The sequence below is a fragment of the Scylla paramamosain genome, chromosome 6 (genome assembly GCF_035594125.1).
Source record: "Scylla paramamosain isolate STU-SP2022 chromosome 6, ASM3559412v1, whole genome shotgun sequence".
Classification (NCBI taxonomy): Eukaryota; Metazoa; Arthropoda; class Malacostraca; order Decapoda; family Portunidae; genus Scylla; species Scylla paramamosain.
Genome location: NC_087156.1, coordinates 121,107 through 137,500, shown reverse-complemented (window position 1 = coordinate 137,500; position 16,394 = coordinate 121,107). Strand labels below are relative to the sequence as shown.

The window sequence follows — 16,394 nt, the reverse complement described above, 5'->3', positions numbered from 1 at the left end:
TTACCTATACTGTTTTCAAAAGGGTCTAGTTGAAATGATGCAGGTTTTTAATGGTGTTTTAATGGTTCTAGAGACAGATTAGCAAGATTTCTTAATGAACTGGGTCCTAATTGGCTTAGTGCGTGATGCACAGTGTCTGAAAATAATTTGGTTGCCTTTCATCGGTTTTATTAAGCGAAATATTGATACCTAAAGCCCAACATGTAGGTATTATTAACATTATATTAAAAATTAACACCACAGCCAGCGAACTTAGCTGTCATAGGCTCCAGGAATGCTTGAAATGAATGAAATAATATATAAGGATAATAATAATAATAAGGAAATAATGTTTCAGCATTTCGTAGTGATAGAAATGTGGATAGCAATATTTTCTTATCTTTTTTTGTCTTTTGAATTCAGCGGCTGTTCATAAAAGTAAAAAGAAAAGAATCTTAAAAGAAATCTGTTAAGCTACTATAGAGGGTTACAATCCGATATTATATAGAATTTGAACCTTAATCTTTCCTAGTACCGATGCTCTTTTGTTTGTTGTTGTTGTGAGGGAGAGAAGATTTCTGTCGTCTATACACAAAACTTTCCATTTCACTTACAAGATGGTGAAAAGAACGAACCTTGCTTATTATACACGGTTTTTAACGCTATAACACTTCTTTACTTGGATTTTACTCTCAAAAACTGTAAGTATATGAACACAGGTTGATCTGAGTAATGGATGTGTGCAGAAAGGTAGCGAAAGACTTGGGGAGAGGTGAAAATAAGTTGTTTTTTTTTTCCAGACTCCTTATCCTTGGTGAGTAATGTTTATGAAATCTTGTGTGAGCCTGTAGTGTTGACTGTGCTGAGTTATTTAGCTGTTATTTTACCCTCATCCCTCAGAATTTGTCACTTGTTACCCCCTTACTGGGACAAGAGAGTTAAATAAGCCGTGTGTACAGGGTAGCTGGCCAGGTGACTTTTCTCATTACAGATCTTACCGTAATTTGAAATATAGATATACACAACTAAAATTATAATGCTGATGGTGAATTTTAAAGGTTTATCTGCATTTTGGTGAAGTGTGGTTAGTTTTGTTAGGTGAGCAGGTTAAAAAGATAACAATTATGAAGATAAGTTAATAGCAGATTTAGTGGTGTCCCCCAAGGTTATATCATTCATTTAATTTTTGCCTTCCAGATGACTGTGTTGGTGATAGAACCCTGGCAGGAAGAGGTGACGTTGCCTTGGATATTCAGAGTGAGGGAGACTGGCAGAAGACACAAGGTATGTAATAATTTTGTTACTTCTGCCCCACTGTTCTGTTGTGATATATATGTGTGTATTAGTGTTATGGAGAGTTATAGAAGTTATAGAATAAATGTGTCAACCTCAGTACACCGTGGAAGTGGTATTGATGGGTCTTTTTAATTAACACCAAATATTGAACCACATATTTGCTGTACAGTTCTGTTGAATATTGTTGGTATTGGTGAATATTCTTTAGCATATTGGATGAAGCAGGTAGTAGGCAGGAAGGTAGGCCTATGTGGGGTGCCGTGTGGGGTGTATAGGCTGGCGCTGAAATCTTTTGTGTTGATTGCGGTTCAGATTTAAGTGTGTGGACCTGTACACTTCCTTGCCTCATTGAAAGGATAACTTAATTATAAGGAATTATCATTTACTATAAGGAATTATCATTTACTTCAGTCACCCGTACAAAATAGACATGACCTTTTTTTTTATTTATTTATGTATGTATGTATTTATTTATTTATTTATTTGTTTGTTTGTTTGTTTGTTTGTTTATTTATTTATTTATTTATTTATGTATGCATTTATTTTCAGAAAGCAGAGATTGTGACAAGTGAAAGCCCTGAGATTTATTTATGTATTTATTTATTTATGTATTTATTTATGTATGTTATGTATGAGATTTATTTATGTATGTATTTATTTTCAGAAAGCAGAGAGATTCCCCAGAGAGAAGCTTTTTTTCAGTGTTTGTATCTCTAAACCTTCCTTGTTCACAATTATCTCTCTCTCTCTCTCTCTCTCTCTCTCCTCCACACAGCATCTCCTGGCCTTCCACAGCCTTCTCACTGGTCTCCTTGTGGTGTCATCCTTCACACAGCATCCCCAAGCCTTCCACAGCCTCCCCACTGGTCACTTTGTCCTGTCCTGTCCTCCACATACCAATCACAGGCCTAACCTAAACAACCTAAACTAACCTAACCTCACACCCACAGGTTCGGAGGCCTCCAGAGAGCTGCCCAGAGTGAAGCTTGTGGTATAGAGGAACAGCTGCTGATCATCAAGCTTACGGAATGACTGGAGGAAAGTGGGAGGAGCCTGGAGGGAGTGGTGGAGGTACAGTACTTAGAGAAAATCCCTTCACCATGACGATAATGGTGTTCTTTTTCTCGTTCTTCTTTTTCCTCCTCCTCCTCCTCCTCCTCCTCCTCCTCCTCCTCCTCCTCCTCCTCCTCCTCTTCCTCCTGCTGCTGCTGGCTTATTGGCTAAATGACTTGTGGCTTAGTGAGGCCTATTGGGTGACTGGCTTAGTGGCTTGAAATTATGGGTGTCTTTTAACATTGTTACCTTGCATGCATGTTCAACAAAAGTCAAAGCTAATGAGAAACTTGCTTTTATAAAACAGCTTGCTACCCAACAAAGCAAAGGATTATATTTATTTATTTATATTCTTTCACTATTCCATAATTCAAGCCAGTGAATCTAATCTCTTTCTTTCTATACAGATACCAGGATATGTGACCACCACCCCCACCACCACCACCACCACCACCACCACCACCATTGGAGATGTCCCTCTCTAGTTGGACATTACGGCCCTGTTGTGTACCCTGGTGGCCTTCATAGTTGACCGGTGAGTATGTATATTTGTTGAGGGTTGCTGTGCTCTCAGTCACTGTCTTCCGAGGCTACAGAGAGTTTCTCCTGTTGATACTGTAGAAATGTTGTGTATCTGTCAGAAGAACCATAAAAAACTCTCTTGAAAACCTGTGTCTCTTCAACTAGAGGCTTTTGGGAAGTAGTGGAGGTGTGGCCAGACTTGTTTCAGAATGTACCAGAAAGTCTAACCTGATTTTCTTGTTAATATTGGGATTTTTATTGGAGTTAAAAGGAAGTTTGATATTTTATCAATATTTATTTATTTGGTGAATTCAATGAAGTTTGACATAAAGTTATATTCAAAGTATTTACAAACACACACACACACACACACACACACACACACACACACACACACACACACACACACACACACACACACACACACACACACACACTACAGGTCTTAACCAATGCATCATAAATTTTTGTGTATAGTTATTGTGCTTAGTATTTTGCAAACAGCATCTTTAATAATTTTATTGCATGCCTAAAAAAAAAAAAAATTCAAGCAACATAGCTTAATATTTGTGTTTGTTTATGTGCATGGCTCTAAATAATATATGTTTGTGTGTTAGTTGGCTTGTGTGTGTCTGTGGTTTGCTATTGGTTCAGTACATCTGTGCCTGGCCTGGTCTGAAACGTGGCTGCTTTACAATGTTTTCTGGCACAGAGGAAGAAATGGTGTGCTGTTCTTCTGTTTTGTCCTGACTGAGAAGCTGTTGTGCTTTTTTTTCCTTGTTCTGCGTTGCTGTGCTTCAAGGGGTAGACTTGCCTGTCCTCCATTGTCCTGTGTCTGTCATGCTTGTTGTATAGTCAGTAAAACACCTTTTGTTCTGTCTTGCCCTGAATAATCTGTTGTGCTTGTTGTGTCTCTCAGATCTTTCACATTCTCTTCTTCTCTTATTTTTTCTGATAATTTCATTTGACTTTAATTCTTTTCATCTATCAACACCAATATACCACACCACACCACCACCACCACCACCACCTGCATCACACTCAGACTTTCCTTTCCTCCACTTAGCTGAGTGCAGCTGTCGGTGACTGCAGGAATGGACCTCAGATGGCGGACACAACAGCATTACCAAGTCAAGAAGTTGTCCAGTATTTTATCTCTGCTCTCAAACAAGCAATGACCAGTGGTGGTGTTGTTCATGTCTGGCTGTGTGTGTGTGTGTGTGTGTGTGTGTGTGTGTGTGTGTGTGTGTGTGTGTGTGTGTGTGTGTGTGTGTGTGTGTGTGTGAGTTTGTTCATCCATTATGATTTGAAGAGATTGTGTTTGTATTTTTATTGTGGGACTCTGTGATTATACTTTGAAATAATATGGCCTTAAAATTGACCTTTGACCCTGTGTGGTAGTGGAGTGAGGCTTGTGACAGTTAGGAATTGGTTGTCAAAAAGTGACCACATTGGTTTTTCCTCAGTTGCTTTAGCCATGAAAGTTCTATTCCTTGTGTTCTTTGTCATGATGATGTTTGATTCCCTTGGTTTCCAATTGGTTGCCTTTGTGTGAGTTTTGATCCAGTCATTTACTTCCCTACTTACTGAATTCCAGGAAACAAAGGGATTGCTTGCTCCTTTTGCTTCCTTGTGGACAAATTCACTGCTAATAGTTTGTTATTTGGAAGTTTGATTGAAGGCTTGTTCCTCCCTCTCCTCCACCCTATGACTACTTGATGCTATCTAGTCAAATTCTTCACAATGATGTTTTCCATGCCTTCACTGCCCTAAACCCTTGGAAAGCTTGGAGGGGTCCCTCCTCTTGTTCTTCAAAACTGCATTTCTGTGCTTGCACCTTGCCAAGTCAAACTCTTTCAACTCTGTGTGTCAACATGTAATAATATTACTTCTTGCTGGAAGTTTGCCTACATTCAGGCTGTTCCTGAAAAGGGTGACCATTCTAATCCCTCATACTACTGTCCTGTTGCTTTAATTTTCTGCCTATCTGAAGTTTTTGAATTTATCCTCAAAAGGAAGATTCTTAAACATCTATCACTTGACAACTTTCTATCTAATTGCCAGTATGTGTTCCATAATGGCCAGACAAAAGAAAACATGTGTTCAGTGGCTTCAGCCACCACCAATGGTCTCTCTTTTTAAGATTTCCTGCTTAACTAATGTTTAAGTATCTCATTACAAAGATAAGAATATAGATATCATAAAGATGGTTATTTATATTGATTAGCATATTAGCATTATGAATGTTCCTGTTCATATGATTATAACTATCAGCAGAAAAAATTGTATAACATGTGTCATTCATTTACTTGAAGCTGCATTGTCAAGGAAGCTTGATACACTTTTCAGTGATGTGTTTATGTGCTAACATATGTGTGCTTGGAGCATAAAAGATAGTCTACACTATATTTTGACAAATAAACAGTTGGTATGAAAAAATTACTTTTACCTACAGCACTTACTTAATTTGCATTTGGGCACCATCTCTTTGAAAATAGTCCATTTGAGCAGCAATACAGCAGCACATTCAGCACTGTTGTCACCCCTGAAACTTATTCTGGAAATGTTGTTCTCTAAGCATGTCAAGCATCTACTGTTTGTGCAGAATCATCTCCACAATGGACAGAAGAAGCATCAGGCCAAAGTCTGTCAGGAATTCTGTCAGCCAGCCATGAATGACCCAACCTTCATGTCAAAGGACATCTCTGGGAACAAAATTTGGGTTTACAGGTATAACCCCCTAACCCAAACAAGTCTTTACAATAGAAGAGTCCAGCATCTCCATGCAGGGCATGGTTCAGGTCTGGAAAACCACTAAGAGCATTTTTATTCAATGTCTTTGAGATTCATAGGATAGTTCATCATGAATTCATCCCCCAAAAAAGATCATCAACTGCCAGTTCTACTCAAGTGTTTTGAGGCATCTGAGGACATTAATTTTGGCAGATATGGCTTGAAATGTGGTGCAAGGCTAAATGGATGCTCCATGATGATGATGATGATGATGATGATGCACCCTCTCTTACATATTATCTCTTATAATGCATGGGCTTCTCAGATGCATGATTATCCCTTTGCAGCTGCCCTACTCATCAGATTTGGTACCAACCCTTGTGACTTGTGTCATGCTCCCCACATGGACATTCATTCTATGGAAACAATGAGAAATTGATCTCAAGATGAGATAAGTCTTTAGCCATGACAAGTTGTAGCCAGCCAGGGATTGAACCTCTCACTGAGAGAACACAAGGATGACACCTTAGACATTGAGACCATGATGACTGTCAGGTCCCAAGTTCAGTTTTAGGACATTTATACTCCTAATCTCTGCACTTTTTTTTCCTGGAAATAATAAAGATGCAGCTGAAGGGATGCTCTTTTGACACCATGGGGTAGGTTCATTAGATTAGATTAGATGTGATTTACTTTAGAGTTTTAATGAAAGCAATGGCAAAAAAAGACTATGGTTCCAGCCTGTGTGAGACAACCCTCAAGAATTTAAATATTTCCAAACTACTTATAGCATTCAGATTGTTCATGGATACAACTGAAGGTAATACAAACATAGGAGTTGTAAAAATATTTTTTTAAATAATGAATTAAGACTTATACAGTACACAAACATTCATTAAAAGACCACACTGAGCCACTGTTTACACAAACAGCTGATGAATGCTCACTGTTGATGTCACTATCAATGGTGGCAGCTGCAGCAGTTACAGCTCATTCTTCTCACCAAACTTGCATCACTGTGTATAGTGCTAGTGATGTTGGGATTGGAACTGCACTTGCTACCTCGATATCAGTGTTACAGACATTTTTACAATTTGTTGCGGACCATCCATGCAGTAGGCTTTAAATTCCGTTAGGGTACGACTCGCAAGCAAGCTGATCCCAGGCAGTATACGTGATTTGCATCAGAATACTGCACATTAGTGGCGAGCCGACTGTAGTCACCACAAAAGAAATCTATACAGCAAAAATGCAGGTGAAAAGCACATATGGAAAAAATGTGGATATATTTGAGTTGCATATCCATCATGTGCTAGAACACAGTCATCATACATCTCACAGCAGCTGAGACGCTTGTGTAGCTGTTCATACACATCCAACACCAGTGCTGGTCCAGCTGCCACGGAAGCAGCATCCATAACTGACGACTCCATCAGGCTTCACGCAACCCATCATTGACTAATTTTGGATGCTTACAGTTTTGTTGCTGTGCTTTACCATAGGTCACCAGGAGCTGAAAATGAAAGAAAAAGCACATTCATTGGCATAGCTGCAGCAGGGAGTGTTAGTGATATATATGGCAGCTGATCTTGTGTTGACCCAGAAAGCCATTTACCAGCTTAAAAACTCCACTGTCACCCTCCTGCCTCCAGGCTTAGCATTAATGCCCCCCCCCTGAAAAAAAACTCTTAAATCCCCCCAAAAAAGTTTAAGTGGTTATTTCAGGGGGTTTTAGAAAATATATTTTACTAATCAAGATTTAGTTGTATATTATATTGATAATTAAGGTCTATATATATACATACACATTAAAATTGTAAAATAGTCAAGTCTGTCCCATTAAATTCCTAACCTGTATCAGCATGACCTAAACAAGTGTGTGTTCTTCATTAAAAGAGTGTCAAAATCTTTCAAGATCTAACTCCCCTTGTAATTTCTTGCACCTAGCCAAAAACATCTCCAATAACTTTGCTTCTTCATGGCACTACTGCCATCTCATCTATTTCTAAAGCTGAACTCTTCACTCAAACCTTTGCTAAAAACTCTACCTTGGATAATTCAGGGTCTGTTCCTCCGTCTCCTCCATCCTCCGATTACTTCACGCTACCTATGAAAATCCCTTGCAGTGATGTTTTCCATGCCCTGGCTAGCCTTAACCCTCAGAGAGCTTACAAACCTGATGGAGTCCCTCCCATTGTTTTCTGAAACTGTGCCTCTGTGCTTGCACCTTGCCTAATCAAACTCTTCCAAATTTGTCTATCAATATCTACCTTTCCTTCTTGCTGGAAGTTTGCCAAAATTCAGCCTGTTCCTAAAAAGGGTGACCATTCTAATCCTTCAAATTATCGTCCTATTGCTGTAATTTCCTACCTCTCCAAAGTTTTGAATCTATTCTCAACAGGAAGATTCATAAACATCTATTATTTCACAACCTTCTATTTGATTGCCAGTATGGGTTCTGTCTAGGCCACTCTACTGGTGATCTTATGGAGTTCCCTACTGAGTCTTGGTCATCCTCTTTTAGGGATATTGGTGAAACTTGCTGCTGTTGGCTTGTGCATATCAAAAGCTTTTAATAGAGTCTGGCATAAAGCTTTGATTTCCAAACTATCCTCCTATGGCTTCTATCCTTCTCTCTGTAACTTCATCTCAAGTTTCCTTTCTGATCATTCTATTGCTGCTGTGGTAGACAGTCACTGTTCTTCTAAATCTATTAACAGTGGTGTTTCTCAGGGTTCTGTCCTATCACTCACTCTCTTCTTATTTTTTGTTAATGATCTTCTAAACCAAACTTCTTGTCCTATCCATTCCTACACTGATGATACCACCTTGCACTTTTCCATGTCTTTTTTGTAGACATCGAACCCTTCAGGAAGTAAACAATTCTCACAAGGAAGCCACAGAATGCCTGACTTCTCAACTCTCTAAAATTTCTGATTGTGACCGAGCAAACCTAGCATTGTTCAATGCACCAAAGACTTAATTCTTCCATCTATCAACTTGACACAACCTTCCAGGCAACTATCCCCTCTTCTTCAGTGACACTCAACCATCCCCCTCTTCTACTGAACATCCTCAGTCTGCCCTTCAGTTATAATCTGAACTAGAAACTCTTCATCTCATCTCTAGCTAAAACAGTTTCTATGAAGTTAGGTGTTCTGAGTGTTCTCCACCAGTTTTTCTCATCCCCCAGCTGCTAGCTTTGTACAAGTGAAGTGTACAATAGTGAAGAGTAACGAGGAAAAGAAGTAAGAATATATATAAGAAGAATATATATATAAGAAGAAGAAGAAGAAGAGAGAAGGAAAGAAAAAGAAAGAAAAAAGAAAAAAAAGAAAGAAAGAAAGGAAGAGGGATTAAGAAGAAGAAGAAGAAGAAGAAGAAGAAGAAGAAGAAGAAGAAGAAGAAGAAGAAGACACACACACTCTCACAAAGAGGTCGAGGGGATTAAAGACAGCTCTTCATATAGATGCTCTCTCTCTCTCTCTCTCTCTCTCTCTCTCTCTCTCTCTCTCTCTGAAAGTTTCTCTAATATCAAGTTTTCTCAGTTGATGCTGATGATGATGATGATGAGAGGAGGAGGAGGAGGAGGAGGAGGAAAAAGAACAAGAAGAAGAAGAAGAAGAAGAAGAAGAAGAAGAAGAAGAAGAATAAGGAGGAGGAGGAGGAGGAGGAGGAGGAGGAGGAGGAGGAGGAGGAGGAGGAGGAGAAGTATGTGTATTTGTAATTCATATAAATAATATATATTGAAAGTTGAAATTATAACTAGATCTCTCTCTCTCTCTCTCTCTCTCTCTTTCACTTAATTAAAATTCTTTCTGGTTAATCTTCCCTCCCCCTGCCCCCCTCTCTCTCTCTCTCTCTCTCTCTCTCTCTCTCTCTCTCTCTCTCTCTCTCTCTCTCTCTCTCTCTCTCTCTCTCTCTCTCAAAGGATTAAAGAAGAAGAATGAGGAGGAGGAGGAGGAGGAGGAGGAGGAGGAGGAGGAGAGAGAAAGAGAGACAATGAATTTATATATTGCCACAAGTCATTTAGCCAATAAGCCAGCAGGAGGAGGAGGAGGAGGAGGAGGAATAAGTAGGAGGAGGAGGAGGAAGAGGAAAAAGAACAAGAACAAGAAGAACAAGGAGGAGGAGGAGGAGGAGGAGGAGGAGGAGGAGGAGGAGGAGGAGGGGCAGGAAAGAATGCATGAGAGATAAGGAACTCAAGTTAAGGAAACAAGTGTAAATAGATTAGGATGGAGAACAGGTGAAAAGGTAACAGCCTCCTACACTGATGCAGTCATCTGGAAACAGCACACTCCTGCCTCTTCTTAATCTTGCCACACCAAAATCTCTCAACCAAGAGATTTTAATCTTATTGCATTTTCAATACAAAGGATGTGAGTTTAGTGCCATTTAGTTTAGCGTAACAGAGGCATACAGAGTTGTACTACTGAGGACTCAAAGCAAGCTGTTTTTGACAAAATATCCAAACCCTCCCTGTGTGTGAGGAGAGATACACCATGTTTTTGTTAGTGTTTCAAAGGGAATTTGATGTACCCACTCACACACACACAATCTCCATTACTTTGTACCACATTGAGCTGCCTCAACATCCACCTAAATGCTGACAACATCAAACACAAAGAAAGAGATGTTGAATGTTTTCCGTTGCTAATATTTTTGCAAGCATCTGGTTATTTCTTACAACATGTATCTTGATTGCCCCTTAGGATGTGATGAGACCATATCTGGTCTCTTAGACTAAGTGCGCATGCACGCACACACGCACACAGCTTAGGCTCATGCCCTGTACAATACAACTAGGTAAATACACACACACACACACACACACACACACACACACACACACACACACAGGAGGGTAAGACTGCTAGCCTTGCACTCCAGCCAAGAGACAAGATGACAACTATTCAGCTAACATCCAGTACCTATTCACTGATGGGTAAACAATGCCGTCCTCGGCACGCAGACTCTGCCTCCGGGTGATACCTGTGGATTTGTCCGTTGTTGTGGAAATACTCAAGGCCCTTCAGTACTTCCCTAAGTGCTGTGGCGATAACTGCCTCGTCAAACACTCCGTGCCTGCAGCCTGTACTCTCATCCTGCAAGAAAGGCTTGTTTAATGGATCACTGATGAAAGGAGTGCACTTTTATTAGGAGAATTTTCAAGATGGTAAATATGTACAGTCAAAATGTAGTATTGTATGCAAGAAATGTCATAAGTGTAATAAAGGCAAGTACATATATCATATTTGACAGTAACTATGTATGGTTAAAATGTAATGATACATTGTAAGGAGAAATGTCAGAGTGTAATAAAGACATATATATTATGTTTGACAGCATATCACAATAGAAATATTACATCTCCATTTCATGACAGCATATCTAAGAAACAAGTTTTCAGTGTATTAACCTAACCTAACCTAACCTAAAAATCAAGGTCTAATCTTTTCACTTTTTTTTTTTTTTTTTTATCTTCATGTTTTGTCTGTTATTGAAGCATACTAGCTTTGCATATTTTAATGCAGTGTGATTGGCATCTCATGTAGTATTATTTATTATTTTTTTTTTTTTTTACTTCCTGTACTAATGAAACACTTTTCAGTGAATGATAATACTGTCACCTTGTGGCAACACAAGAGCTTGTAAGTACAGTATGAAGTGCACCCATTGTGTTTCTCTTGAGGCCAATTCTGATCACATTTTCTTTTGTGTTAATGAAACATCATGTCAATGAAATTCTCTGACATTCAGCTTTCACAAAAATACTGTATCACAGTTTTGGGATGAGAGATCCTCTGAAAATCTTCCAACTTCCATACCACTCTCTTCCTTTTGAATTCACACATGCTTTACATCCTTGGTTTGAATTAACAACATTCCACTGGAAGGAGATGCCTCACGTTCCCTCATCTCTCTTTGTTTCACAGCAGGCACAGATATGCTGTCGTGGCACTGTGTCCAGCAGGAAGCCGAACGGGCGCAAGCCCAAGACCGCAAACCCGGCTTCGGCCACAACAGCATAACTACACCCACTGTGAAACAAAGACAGATTAGAATGTTGTGAATATGAAAATATTTCATTACCAGTCATTCTCTGAAGTATGACAAGTGATTTATCCATGGAGTTAAGTACAGAAAGTACAGTAACTCCCTGATAATTAACATGAGAAGACAAATATTCCACACACACAAGTATCAGCAGGCCAACATAACAATCTACAACCAGCAATAGCTGAGAAAATTGTGAAAAAAATCTACCATGTTAAATATGCTTTGGATATAATACAGAATGCCTGGAGACACCTTTTATGAAGATCAGTATGAGAATGTCCAACACTGGTATTAGGAGTGATATGTTGAAAAGGTGTTCTTGAATAATCAGCATACTTGTTCACTGACCACTTTTGGTGCCCTTGTTTTGAAAGAAAGTTTCGTCTCACCCTGAGACTGAGAACTTTGAGATACGTACTTTCCATATTTTCATTATTTTCAACCAAGATCATAAAGATAGTGTGTGCTTATATAAAGTGTTTCAATGATAACCATTGACTGTACCATTATATAAGATAGATAAAGGATTTAAATATACTTGTTAAAACTTAGGAAAACAGACACAATTAGTTTCTTTACGTCATCAGCGTAAAGCGAGAGAGAGAGAGAGAGAGAGAGAGAGAGAGAGAGAGAGAGAGAGAGAGAGAGAGAGAGAGAGAGAGAGAGAGAGAGAGAGAGAGAGAGAGAGAGAGAGAATGATAAGATACTAACTCCTGAACTAGGATGAGATAACAGTACAGTTAATATACCTATCAGCAATGACTTATAATGTGATGTCAGAGGGCAGATGTTGTGATAACATTCCATCTTTGGTAATTCTTCTTTTATAAGTGTTGTGGCCAAGATAAAATCTCACCCCATTGGCCAGTCACCAATAAGCCTCACTAAGCCAGTCACCAATAAGCCTCAATAAGCCACAAGTCATTTAGCCAATAAGCTAGTACGAGGAGGAGGAGGAGGAGGAGGAGGAGGAGGAGGAGGAGGAGGAGGAGGAGGAGGAGGAGGAGGAGGAGGAGGAGGAGGAGGAGGAATAAGAAGGAGGACGAGAAGGAGGAGGAGGAATAAGGAGGAGGAGGAGAAGGAGGAGGAGGAGGAGGAGGAGGAGGAGGAGGAGGAGGAGGAGGAATAGAGGAGGAGGAGGACGAGGAGGAGGAGGAGGAGAAATAAGGAAGGAGAGGAGGATAAGAGGAGGAGGAGGAGGAGGGAGGAGGAGGAGGAGGAGGAGGAGGAGGAGGAGGAGGAGGAGGAATAAGAAGGAGGACGAGAAGGAGGAGGAGGAATAAGGAGGAGGAGGAGGAGGAGGAGGAGGAGGAGGAGGAGGAGGAGGAGGAGGAGGAGGAGGAGGAGGAGGAGGAGGAATAAGAAGGAGGACGAGAAGGAGGAGGAGAAATAAGGAGGAGGAGGAGGAGGAGGAGGAGGAGGAGGAGGAGGAGGAGGAGGAGGAGGAGGAGGAGGAGGAGGAGGAGGAGGAGGAGGAATAAGAAGGAGGACGAGAAGGAGGAGGAGGAATAAGGAGAAGGAGGAGGAAAAATAAGAATAAAGTGAATGAGTGTTGTGGGCATAGCATTGCACCAGTACCTGCATAAGTTAGTAAAGCTGTGAGACACCTCACATGCCTTGCCTGTCACCGCTTGTGCCGGCTGGCAATGCAGAACACAATCTCCAGTACTCCGTGGTTAGGGTGACAGTTCTGTGGGAATGGAAGATGATTAGATTTTCACTCATATCAAGTTGAATTGGTTTAGCTGACACACACTCTCTCTCTCTCTCTCTCTCTCTCTCTCTCTCTCTCTCTCTCTCTCTCAATTGATTGCAAAGACCACAAAGATGATTAGCAGAGGTTTTTGTGAGTGATTCTCCTGTTAGTAATGTAGGAATGTTAATTTGACACTAAAACCATAAAAAAAACATCTTTAAAAACCTGTGCCACTTTGAATAGTGCCTTTTAAAAGCGTGTTTTTCCCATCAGTACAGTAGAAATGCAGTTATTTATTTACATTTTATATATAACACACACACACACACACACACACACACAGAGGTGGTCTGGCAGGGAAGTGTTATGAGAGATGTATAAACCCATAGCAAGGCAAGGCACACAGCTTTCACACTCACCTCACACTCACAACACACTTTCAACACCTTAACCTTTGTTGGGGAAGAAAATCACTAAAATATCACCCTTATTCTCACTTATTATCAACCTTAACTCACTTATTACCACCCTTATTCTCACTCACAACACTCTTTCCTCGCATTAACCTTTGTTGGGGAAGAGAAGCACTAAAATATTATCTCCTACGAATTTATTAAGCCAGCACTCATCACTGTAGCCCTTGATGGAGACGAAAAGCACTCCTCCCCTATCCTTACAAGAGCACTCACTAAAATCTTATGTCCATATACCAAAACCAAACACAATTTTCCCCCTCACCCTCACACTCACTCACTCAAGCCCTTAAGAACGTAAGAAATAAGGGAAGCTGCAAGAAGCGACCATGCTTACAGATGGCAGTCCCTCTGTGAAATATACCTACCTATTTCCATGTTATTCCCAGATTTTTAAGCTTGTACCCGTTATTTCTTGTTCTACCCTGGTTGCTGATACTAAATATTTTGCTTACATCTCCCTTGTTATAACTCTTATACCAATTAAAGACTTGTATCAGGAGAGAGAGAGAGAGAGGGTGCCTATCCTGTAAAACATAATAAAAATATTCCCAAAAGGAAGCCCTTATGTAATCTCAGATATCTTAACAGTCACGTCTCCCAGCGCTGTCATTTTGCCAACATACATTCCTCATTCACTTCACAATAAAATTTGACGGCTAACTTACCCGTTTGAGGTGAAATAACGAAGATTAAAGAGCGATTAATATATCCACTGCACTACACTCGATCGGCTTCCAACTAGCCTACTCCCACGTCGGTTATTTATTTTATTTTTATTTATTTGCTTATTACTGTTGTTTTTTTCACATAAATGTTTGTTTTGAGTTTTTGTTTATTTAATTTTTGGTTGTTTTGTGTTTTGTTCTGTTTTATGAGTTAATTATTTTGTTGATCTCGTCATTCATTAATAAAATTCTTGATCCATTTATTTGCTTTATTCTTGTGTGTGTGTATAATTATATATATTTTATAATGTTAAGAGTTAATTCTTTTTTTCTTGTGTGTTTTTCTGTTTTTTCTTCTGTTTTGTGTCTCGAAAAAGAAAATCAGATTATTTATTTCATCTTCGAATGTGGAGCAGTTTTGTTTATTTATTTATTTAATTTTGCCTAAATCAATCGTTTTTAATTGCAGTTTTCAGTAGAAACGTTTATTCTGGCTTTTTATTATGTTTATTTCTCAGTTTTGTGACTATATTATATTTTTTGAGACTTGTGAAGGCTAGCTGATAAACACTGACTACTAACCCTTTAACTACTAACAAACACCATTTATCTCTCTCCCTCGCCAGCCTCCCTATTGCCAACTGTCTTCCACATCTATATAATCAGGAAACCATGTCAAAAAAACTACTTATGGGATGCTGGCGTTGACCATATAACTGGGTAGCCTATCTCCACTCCTTCGCCAACATCTAAACACAAACCTATCTACCTTATAATGTCATCTACAGTTATTCTATTTTTATTTACCATGAAAAAATTGTTATATCAAGTTGTTTTATATATTAAAATGTTTCCATCATGCCCACATACACACACAAAACCATTTAATTTGTAAACAACAAACATGTATAGCCTATCATTTACCCAGTGTTATTTTCTGATTACATACCGTGAGAAAATTACTTATATTACCTTTATTAGTTTGTTTTATTTATTAAAATATTTCTTTAATGCTTCCATGCACACACACAAAACCATTTCTTTCGTAAACACAAAGTTATTTAGGCTATAATCTAATATCATTTCCTGATTTTTATAATGACTACTAGATTACAAATGAAAGTTTCTTTGCTTTAAATTTCTCATTTTTCTCTCTATTTCCTTTTATTAAATCTTGCTACACACCTCAAAGCCTTCCCTCTCATTAATATTCGTATATTTGTGCCTATAAAACTCTAAGTATTTCATATTTTCGTGTTATTCTTCCATTTATTCATATTCATACACTTTTCACTATTCTGTTTCTCTTATTCTTCTATTTTCTTTTATTTTGTTCAGCTTATATTCCGTCTCCTCTTGTTAAGACTAATTAAAGGTCATTTTAGTTCCTCTCAGTCTCTATTTAAATTAAGAGAAAATGCACAGAAATTAGCCTAGTTCCCAAGGATGTTTCTCCTGTTAAGAATGCAGAAATCTTGCTAATCTGTCACTAAAACTCTATAAAAAACACCTTTAAAAATCAGTGTTTGTTTAAATCAAGGCACAGAAGTGTTATTTTTTATTTAGATTAAGAGAAAGGGCACAGAAATTAGCATAGCTCTCAAGGATGTTTCTCCTGTTAAGAATGCAGAAATCTTGCTAATCTGACACTAAAACTCTATAAAAAACACCTTTAAAAACCTATGTCAATTTAAATCAAGGCACAGAAGTATTATTCTTTATCTAAATTAAGAGAAAGTGCACAGAAATTAGCCTAGTTCTCAAAGATGTTTCTCCTGTTAAGAACGCAGAAATCTTGCTAATCTGACACTAAAACTCTATAAAACCACCTTTAAAAACCTATGTCAATTTAAATAAAGGCACAGAAGTGTTATTTTTTATTTAAATTAAGAGAAAGGGCGCAGAAATTAGCCT

The 16,394-nt window shown here is 38.8% G+C and overlaps 2 long non-coding RNA genes across 3 annotated transcripts; one reads left to right on the top strand and one right to left on the bottom strand.

Moving 5' to 3' along the window:
• The first annotated feature begins 543 nt into the window (after window positions 1-543).
• Window positions 544-9,104, top strand: LOC135101140 (uncharacterized). Of its 2 annotated transcripts, none has more exons than XR_010269058.1 (5): window positions 544-680; window positions 1,177-1,263; window positions 2,226-2,346; window positions 2,736-2,863; window positions 8,777-9,104. It is a non-coding gene; the product is annotated as an uncharacterized LOC135101140 (long non-coding RNA). The 2 variants fall into 2 exon arrangements; XR_010269057.1 differs by lacking the exon at window positions 8,777-9,104 and adding an exon at window positions 3,917-6,218.
• Window positions 6,422-14,624, bottom strand: LOC135101141 (uncharacterized). The gene is made up of 4 exons (XR_010269059.1): window positions 14,481-14,624; window positions 13,222-13,333; window positions 10,515-10,688; window positions 6,422-7,096 (listed from the first exon to the last, which is right to left on the bottom strand). It is a non-coding gene; the product is annotated as an uncharacterized LOC135101141 (long non-coding RNA).
• Between the last annotated feature and the right edge of the window lie 1,770 nt (window positions 14,625-16,394).